We start from the raw sequence: 9,156 nt of genomic DNA, 5'->3' as shown, positions 1-9,156 counted from the left end.
CTTCGTCTGGGAGAAGCTAGAATCCTGCAGATCTTGACGATTATCAACATTGCCTGGGATGCTTATCACCAATCACAGATACTCACGGTTCCATCCCCAAACCACCGAATCTTGGGGGGGAGGAGAATGAGAATTTATATTTTTAACAATTTGTTCAAGTGATTCCGAAGGTCAGCCAGGTTTGGAAACTACTTATTTAGTCCAGCTGCCCTGGTGGCACAGTGATTAAGAGCTTGGCTGCTAAGCAAAATGTCAGCAATTGGAATCCACCATCCGCCCCTTGGAAACCCTATGGGGAAGTTCTACTCTGCCCTATAGGGTCACTATGAGTCGGAATGGAATCAACAGCAATGGGTTCAGCTTTTTTTTTTGGTCCTCATTTATAAAGTAGTTAGCTGAGAGCCAGAAAGAAGAAGTGCTTTGACTGAGATCTCCAAGCTAGGACTTGAGAGTTGAGACTAAACCCAGGCCTACTGAGCCCTAGACTGGTTCCCTCTGTGTTGTGTGGTTTCTCTCCTAAAACACTAGCTCTCTTTGGGGAAAGTTGTGTAAAATACATGCGTGTAAAGCACAATAAACAAAGGCTTACTCCTCTGGATTGAATGTCCAAGTCACCAGAATTTAGCACTGCCCATCCGTTTACGGTAACTAGTCAAATGCCTTGGTTAAGAATCCAGTGTCACCATTTACTGCTTGTGTGACCTAGTTCAGTTAGTTATCTCTTAGTTTCTTCATCTATAAAATATGAATAATAAAAATAATAGTGTCTACCTTCTCAGGTTGTTGCAAAAGTTATTAAATGACATGTTTTTTTTCTTTTTTATCTTCTTATTAAAAAATCTGGAACTCTGCATGAATTTGCGCGTCATCCTTGCACAGGGGCCGTGCTAATCTTCTCTGTATCGATCCATTTTTAGTGTATGTGCTACTGAAGCGAGCACTGACACGTGTTTGAAAAGTGCTTAGTGTGGTGCAAGTGCTCAATAAACTTCCGCTATTGGTTCTGAGCATTTACTACGCGCCAGACACTACAGTGAGACCTTATGGACACTATCCCTAGTGTTGGCAACAATTCTGTGCAGCAGGCGTCCTTAATTAAATCTTACCAGTGAAGAGCTGAGCCTCAGAAGGGTTAAATGGTTTGCTCCAGGTCACAGAGTCATGAGCGGCAGAGCCTGGATTGAGTCCCCAGAGCCCAGGTTCTTTGCAGATAGCAGCATAGCTTCTACGAATTGGACAAGATCTGTACTCATGGATTCCAAATGTTCTTTTCATGCCCATTTCCCTTGAGGCAGCTTCTCTTTTCTGCTTTAGATGCTCAGGGCCCTCGTTCTGCCCTGACTGACCACACTCTCTGACCACTGGCCCTCTGACCTCCCACTGCAGAGCAGTGCTCTCTGCCAGCTGTCACAGTGCAAATGATCGGCAGGGTCAGGTAAGTCAGTCACAGGACCAGGGGCTGCGTCACTCCGGAGGGAGTGGGAGGCTGCGTGGATACCAGCCCAGCATGCAAATGGAGGGAGGAGGGGGTCCCACTATCAGCCTGCACTTGCCAGACAGCACTAGGGGTTTTCTACAGCTCCGGGCAGGTCTCAGGAGGCATACTGATGAACCGGAGTGAACCGAGGGAATTATGAGATGAGGAACATCTGAAGCTATACAGAAGCAGAATTGGAGGGACCTGCAGATGTTTGGCCTGAGAGAGAGAACTTTAGGGGCGTAGGAGAGCTAAGCTCAGATGTGAGGCACTGTGATGGGGAAGAAGCTTTTTCTGTGTAGCAACAGAGGGCAGAAATGGGATCCAGAGAGGCAGATTTCAGCTCTCTCGGTACTCTTTCAAAGCAAACAAACAAAAAGTCGGATCTATACAATTAAGTTGCTTTGTGACGGAGTGAAATCCCACCATGAAAGTAAAGTCAAAGCTTGTTATTAGTTGCTGTTGAGTTGATTCTGACTCATGGTGACCCCATGTGTGCGGAGTAGAACTGCTCCATAGGGCTTTCAAGGCTGTGACCTTTCAGAAGCAGATCGCCAGGACTGTCTTCTGAGATGTCTCTGGGTAGATTCAAACCACCAGCCTTTTGGTTAGTAGTCAAGAGCTTAACTATTTGTACCACCCAGGGACCCTGAAGTCAAAGTTGTATGATCAGTATTCTGAGATGCTGCATTGAGGAACCATGGATTTGGTGGGGTGGGGGGGTGGGGGGTAGGTTTAGATTAAATGATACTAAATGTCTTATCCAACTCTGAGATCCTATGATGTCACAATTAATCTATTAATTCCTACTTCACACAGCCAACATGTGCAGAACTGGCTGGAAAAGGAATAGAAATCACAAGGGGTGTGAAGAATGCCAACCCCCAGGGTTGACACAAAGAAGAATATGCTGCCTCCTTCAATATGGCTGTTGCCGACTTTCGCAGCAGTGGGGATGATGAATATTGAACTGGGAGCAGCGCCGGAGGGCTCCTGCAACCACCCAAGCAAGAGTGATGGGGGGCTGCACCAAGGCAGTGGCAGTGAGGCTGGGGAGATGGGATGGGTCCAGGGCTGTATCTGGGCTAGATGTGATGGGTCTTAGAGGCTAATGGGCAGAAGAAAGGAAAAAGGGACGGGATAGAGGGAAGTGTCAGTGGAGCCTCCAAGCAGGGCACTCTCAGCCTCAGCAGAGATGGGATATCAAGAGCCATCTTTGGGTAAGAAAGCACCTAGGGTATGAGTGAGATTGACTAATTGATTACAAGTGACTGGAAGAAGAGAGACTCGTTGCGGTGAGTCACATATGAGAGAACAGAGGCTGGGGAAAGTTTGATGGTGGTCGAAGAGGTGAGAGAGACATTGTGGAGGAAGAATTGGCTGAGTTGGTACCTTCTGTTGCGATTGTTGTTTGAAATAAGGCACTTTGCAATCTCTGTCCACATAGGTGATAAGTAGAAATAAGTGACAGTAAAAATATCCTGCTGGAGATAATGATTGTGAAATTTGGTAAATCTGACTCAGCTCCTTCAGGGTAGGGCCCATCCCATATATGTTGGTGTCCCCTGGCGTTGCCTAGACTCTCTCTTGACCCACAGTGTTTGAAAAATATCCAGGGGAATGAAATATCATCTCCTCAAGTTGAGCCTTTCTCCTTGGTTACTTATCCTGAATTTCTTCATTGCATAATGCTTTATCTTGACATTCAAATCCCTTCACAATTGGGTTCTAATCCACCTTTCCTCCCCTCACACACATAGTAAATGGTTTATTGCAGGACTACTTATAATAGTGAAAAATGGAAAACAGCTTTAATATCCAACTGCAGGAGAACAGTTGAATAATTTATGATGCAGTCATATATAGTTAACAACTGTACTTACTGTCCTTTGTGCTGCTCTAACCACTTTTCATGTAATTGATTTGTTTAATCCTTAGAGCAATTCTACCAGGTTGATGCTATTATCCGCATCTTACAGGCGAGGAAACAGGGCCAGAGAGGTTAAGTGATTTTCCTGAGGTCACATGACTAGGAGGCAGCAGAACCAGGACCCCAGGCAGCCTGACTCTGGAGTCAGTGCTCTCAGCCACTAAACAAAACTGTATTATTGCCAATGGATGGTGCAATAAACCACTAATAACTTGCCTGTGGATGTCTGCCTTGCATCTAATAAAGGCTGAAGTGAATTGTACTGGCTTCAATAACCAAAAAACAAAACAAAAAAACCCATTGTCATTGACTTGATTCTGACTCATGGTGACCCCATGCGTGTCAGAGTAGAACTGTGCTCTATAAGGTTTTCAATGGATGTAATCTTACGGAAGTGAATTGCCAGGCCTTTTCTTTGTGGTGCCTCTGAGTGTATTCAACTGCCAACCTTTGGGTGAGTAGTTGAGTGCAAACTGTTTGCACCACCCAAGGGCACTGGGTTGAATAGTGTCTCCCCAAAATTCACATCTACCCGAAGCTGTGAATGTGATTTTAGTTGGAAATAGGGTCTTTGCAGATGTAATTAATGAGGTCGTAATGGGTTAGGGTGGGCCCTAATCCAATATGACGGGTGTCCTTAATAAGAAGAGGGAAGTTTGTACAGAAACACAGACACACAGGGGAGAGGAAGTTCATGTGAAGGCAGAGGCAGATCTGGGAGTGATACATCTACAAGCCAAGCAACGCCAAGGGTTGCCAGCAACCACCAGAAACCAGGAGGGAGGCAGGGAACAGATTCTCCCTCCGAGCCTTCGGAAGGAACCAAACCTGCTGACACCTTGATTTTAAATGTCTAGCCTCTGGAACTACGAGAGAATAAATTTCTGTTGTTTTAAGCCACCCAGGTTGTGTATTTCGTTTCAGCAGCCCTAGGAAACCAATACACGAATGGATAAATGTATTGACGAATACTTAGAGGAAATGCTTGTGATAAATGGAGGAGAAAAGCAGGCTATCATAGTTTACACATTATGATCCCAGCTATGCAAAGAAAACAAAGCACAGGAAATAACCGGAAGAAAATAAACCAAAAGATTAACACTGTCTGCTTGTGGCTGATGATGGGCTGATGATTTTCTCCCCTTGCTTCTTTATACTTGTCTGACTTTTCTAAATTTCCTAAAGCAAGCATTACCTCTAGAATCAGCAAAACACAGAAATGATTAAAAACTGATTTTTAAGAGCATGAGGCCATACAGCAACGAGTTTGGAGCAAGTCAACTTTAAATCCCGATTTTTTTAATTTCCAAAACATTTGTTAATTCCAAAGACATTTCATTAACCCACACACCCACATACCCTCTTGCACCAAGCCCTCTCCATTTGCTACTTCAGGTTATTCTGACTGTCAGCCTCGGGTCATAAATTCACCTGAGGCAGCTTCCACTTTGGTTCTGATAGAAGTCCCAGAGGGAAGCCCATTTCCTGGGTCTTTTTGGAGGGAATTTATTGCAAGTATCTCTGCTTCCTCAGAGTCTCCGACAGTGTGCATTTCCTGCCATTGCTGATGCAGCTGGTCTCCTGGGCACAGCTTATCAGTCATGCCCTGGGGAAGCAGGATGGCAGTTTTGGCAGCCATAGCTGTGACGTGTCACGGTTTGATGGCTTTGTCCAGCCTTTTGCAGCCCTGGAGCCAGATGTAGTATGAAGGAAAGAGGCCCTGGTTTCAGCTGTAGACTTCAGTTAACTCACTTTACCTCTGAGCCTCACCTATAAATGCGATGAGAGTCACACCTGCCTCACAGATTATTGTGAGTCTGAAGAGAGTTCAAGAGGAATAATGTGCGTGCAAAGCCTTTGTTAACACAAAGATTCATAGTCATGTGAGTTCTCTCTCTTGTTTTTTTTTTTTGGGGTAGCTTTACACTTTCTTACACCTTTTGCAGCCATTGAGAAAGGCTAATTTCTTTTTTTTTTCTACTGAAGAAAAATTAAGGGAGACAAACAGAAGGAAGGAGCTAGGAGAGGGGGCGGTTGTTGGAGGAGCATCACAGTGGGTGGGGGTGAGTGATGTTGAGGAGAGCCAAACCAAACCCCTTGCCGTCGAGTCAATTCCGACCCATAGTGACCCTATGGGACATAGGAGAACTGCCCCATAGGGTTTCCAAGGAGCGGCTGGTGGATTTGAACTGCTGACCTTTTGGTTAGCAGCCACCAGGGCTCCATGTTGAGGAGAGAGGTGTAGAGATGAGGGGGGAGGCCAACTGTTAGGGCTGCCCTAAAGAGGAGGACTTTGGAGAAAGAGATGTTTTAAGCAGATATTTAGGAAGACTTGAGTTATGATTTTTGACGTAACAACCATTTTGTCTCCTCTAGAAACCTTCAATAAAGATCTCTCTTACTATCTAATGCTTTGGAGTCAGATAAAAAGGAAAGGGAAGTGAGCAGAGAGGGGGGACCTCATGCCACCAAGAAAGCAGTGCCAGGAGCAGAGCTTGTCCTTTGGACCTGGGGTCTTTCCACAGAGAAGCTCCTAGTCCGACAGAGAGAGAAAGACTTCCCCTGGAGCTGATGCTCTGAATTTGGACTTTTAGCCTACTTGACTGGGAGGAAATAAACTTCTCTTTGTTAAAGCCATCCACTTGTAGTAGTTCTGTTACAGCAGCACTAGATGACTAAGACATTTTGCTAAGACATGAGTAATTTGAGGATGGAGATTGTTTTCTCCTCGCGTCTCCCCATGGGCCTAGGATGGAGCTGGACACTGTGGTTGATTATTGAAGTACAGTCCAACCACTCATGTGCCCACATGATTATGTCCATTTCTCTGACCTATCCTGGTCACTCCAGGCCAACGTTTATTCTGAGGTCTTAGAGGCACCAGGCCATGGCTTGCTGTAATAGGGGTTGTGGGTTGAGCCATTTCCTCTGTCCTGAGGCTGTGGTCCTCCCAAGAGGTCTGCCTTTCATTTCTCACCTGCCCCTACTCCATGCTCCATGGCCCATCTGTGCGGGTTGGCTACACAGCGGTCAGCAGGAGCAGCCCCTAAGTGCTTAAATTAGAGGGGCTGTTTTTCTATTTCTCTTTCTCAATTTGAGTTCTATGGATTTGGAGGTGTGTTTGTGTCTTCATCCTTAATGCTGGCAGCACTGGCAGCACTGAGGGCCAAGGTATGAGTGTAGACAGACCACCAAGAAGTTGTCTTAGGACCCTGAGCTTATCCTCATATTGGATAACATGTGCTGAAAGCATGCAGAGAACTGTGCACCCAATGAAGGGTCTTGATGAGCATCTATAGTGGGGCAGGGAAGGAGAGTCTGGGAGGAAATTTTCAACTGGCTGCAGTCTCTTTTTTCCCCCACAAGACTTTGGAACAACACCACTTCCAATTCAAGAGTGCTGTGAAAATATTGTTCACGAGGGGACTGCTGTAAATAAGCATTATAAAGTAGGACGGTATAAGACAGTGTGGTAATTGGTAGAATTCTCACCTTCCATGTGGGAGACCCAGGTTCAATTCCTGGGCACTGCATCTAAGGCATAGCAACCACCCATCTGTCGGTGGAGGCTTTCATGTTGTTGTGATGCTGAACAGGTTTCAGCAGAGCCTCTAGACTAAGAAGGACTAGGAAGAAAGTCCTGGCAATGTACTTCCAACAAATCAGCCAATAAAGTAGGGCACTATCTGTATTAGTCAGTGAACTGCCTAATGATGACTGAGAAAGTTGTTGTTAGGTGCTGTCGAGTCGGTTCTGACTCATCGTGACCCTATGTACGGCAGAACGAGGAGCGCATTACCTAAAATATTGTGCATGGATTGAGGATGAGGTGGAGGAATAGGGAAAATGGTGATAGTAGCCAGAAGGAAAGTATGTATCTATACTTCTAAGGAAAACTGCCTGTCAAGGCTGAGCTCCATAGACAGTGGCTGGGGGAGCCTCATAAATAGGCTGGAGAGGACAGGATTGCCCCCCACCTGATGGTCTCGCCTCCTGTCTCTCTCACTTATAGCTCAAAAGGCTGCAACTGATGAGAGAGCAACCTGCGGGGAGCCTCTCCCAAATGGAGTATCTCCTCATGGCTCCCACCTTGGAATTCTTCCAGGAACACCCCTAATTGCCCGTTCTTCTGTCCCTGAACCCAGGAAATGGTCACATCACCTGTGGTCATCTCAGTCCTGCAAGCCAAGAGTCCTTAGTGAGATGTTCCCTTGCTTTCTCTACTGTCTGGTTGTAGCTCTGGTAAAGAGAGCTGTGGGGAGGACAGGAACAGCTTTTAAAAAGAGCCCCTCCTCTGCTATTTGTTCTTGGTTGCTAAGCAGTATTGAAGCAAAAGCAATGCCTAGGAAGGAAATGATTAAGGCTCTCAGTGGATGTGGGGGAGGGTTCAAACCCCGGCTCTTCCAGTGCACGGGTGTATAGTCTGGGAGCAAGTCATTTTACCTCTTTGACTTTAATTCTCATATCTGTAAAATGGGGCTAAGACCACTGCCTGTCTTATGAGGAGGAGAGATAATACATGCAAAGTGTTTGGGCTCTAAAAATGGTAGCTGTCACTTGGATGTCCTCTTTCATTGCCTCTGTCATTGCTAATGATCAGGTTCTCGTTAATCTCCACCAACGTCAGCTTCCAAGTTGGCCTCCCTGCTCGCAGTCTCTGCTCCACAGCCACTTTTCAGTGTGCTTTTGGAGGAATCCGAATGAAACATAAGGATGTGTGTCATGCCCCTGCACAAAATCTTTCAATAGCTTCCAATTTTCTCAGAGTGAAGTCTGAAATCTTCAGTGTAGCATTTAAGACCGGGGCCAAGCCATCCTTCCAGCCTCAATTTCCTGCTCTCCACCCTCCTTCAAACATATGCACCTAAGTCCTACAATCAGGCCAGAGTTTGTCCAGAACGTGACCTGCCTTGGAATCTTTGTGTCTCTCGTCTGGCATTGCACTTCCACACTCTCCTGCGTACCCCAGCAAACTCTGTAAGTCCCAACTCAAAAGCCACCCCGTCTGTGAAGCCTTTGTTGACACCCAGGTTGGAACCATTCGTGTTTCCTTTAGTGTTTTCGGGTCCTGTTTTGGACCTCGTGTCATAACCTGTCTAATCTGGTCATTGACAGACATACTCCTCTCTCCAACCAACGGTCAGCTTCTAATCCATCCATGTTGCCTCAGCAACATCTAAGATCACACCTTGTACACATTAGCTACTTGGTGAACATCTGGGCTCCAGGCTGGGCCTTTTGTCACACCTAAATAAAAATAACAACAACAAAAACCCAGTTACCAGCAAGTCCGCTTCTACTCATACGACCCTTTGTGTGTCAGAGTAGATCTTGGCTCCATAGGCTTTTCTTTTTTTTTTTTTTTAATTTTATTTGACTTTTGTTGTTGTTGTTGAGAATGTACACAGCAGAACACACACTAATTCAACAATTTCTTCATGTACAATTCAGTGACACTGATTACATTCTGCAAGTTGTGTAACCATTCTTACCCAACTTTTCCGAGTTGTTCCTCCTCCATTAACATAAACTCACTGCCTCCTAAGTTTCTTACCAAATCTTTCAAGTTGCTGTTGTCAATTTTATCCCATATAGATAGATCTTAAAACAGCACAATGCTTAAGGCAGACATTCTTCACTAGTTAAGCTAAACTCTTGTTTGGTTTTAAGAAGACTTCAAAGGATATTTTTGGTTCAAGGTTTATAGTTTAAAGAATATCTTAGGGCATAGTTTCAGGGGTTCATCCAG

General features: G+C 45.4%; 1 non-coding gene across 1 annotated transcript; it reads right to left on the bottom strand.

Moving 5' to 3' along the window:
* Window positions 1-834: 834 nt before the first annotated feature.
* On the bottom strand, window positions 835-941 carry LOC111821610 (U6 spliceosomal RNA). Its single transcript, XR_002824974.1, has one exon. It is a non-coding gene; the product is annotated as a U6 spliceosomal RNA (small nuclear RNA).
* Between the last annotated feature and the right edge of the window lie 8,215 nt (window positions 942-9,156).

The sequence above is a fragment of the Trichechus manatus genome, unplaced genomic scaffold (assembly GCF_000243295.1).
Source record: "Trichechus manatus latirostris isolate Lorelei unplaced genomic scaffold, TriManLat1.0 scaffold00092, whole genome shotgun sequence".
In the NCBI taxonomy this organism is placed as follows: Eukaryota; Metazoa; Chordata; class Mammalia; order Sirenia; family Trichechidae; genus Trichechus; species Trichechus manatus.
Note: the sequence above shows the minus strand (reverse complement) of the source record. Positions and strands in the feature narration are given on the sequence as shown.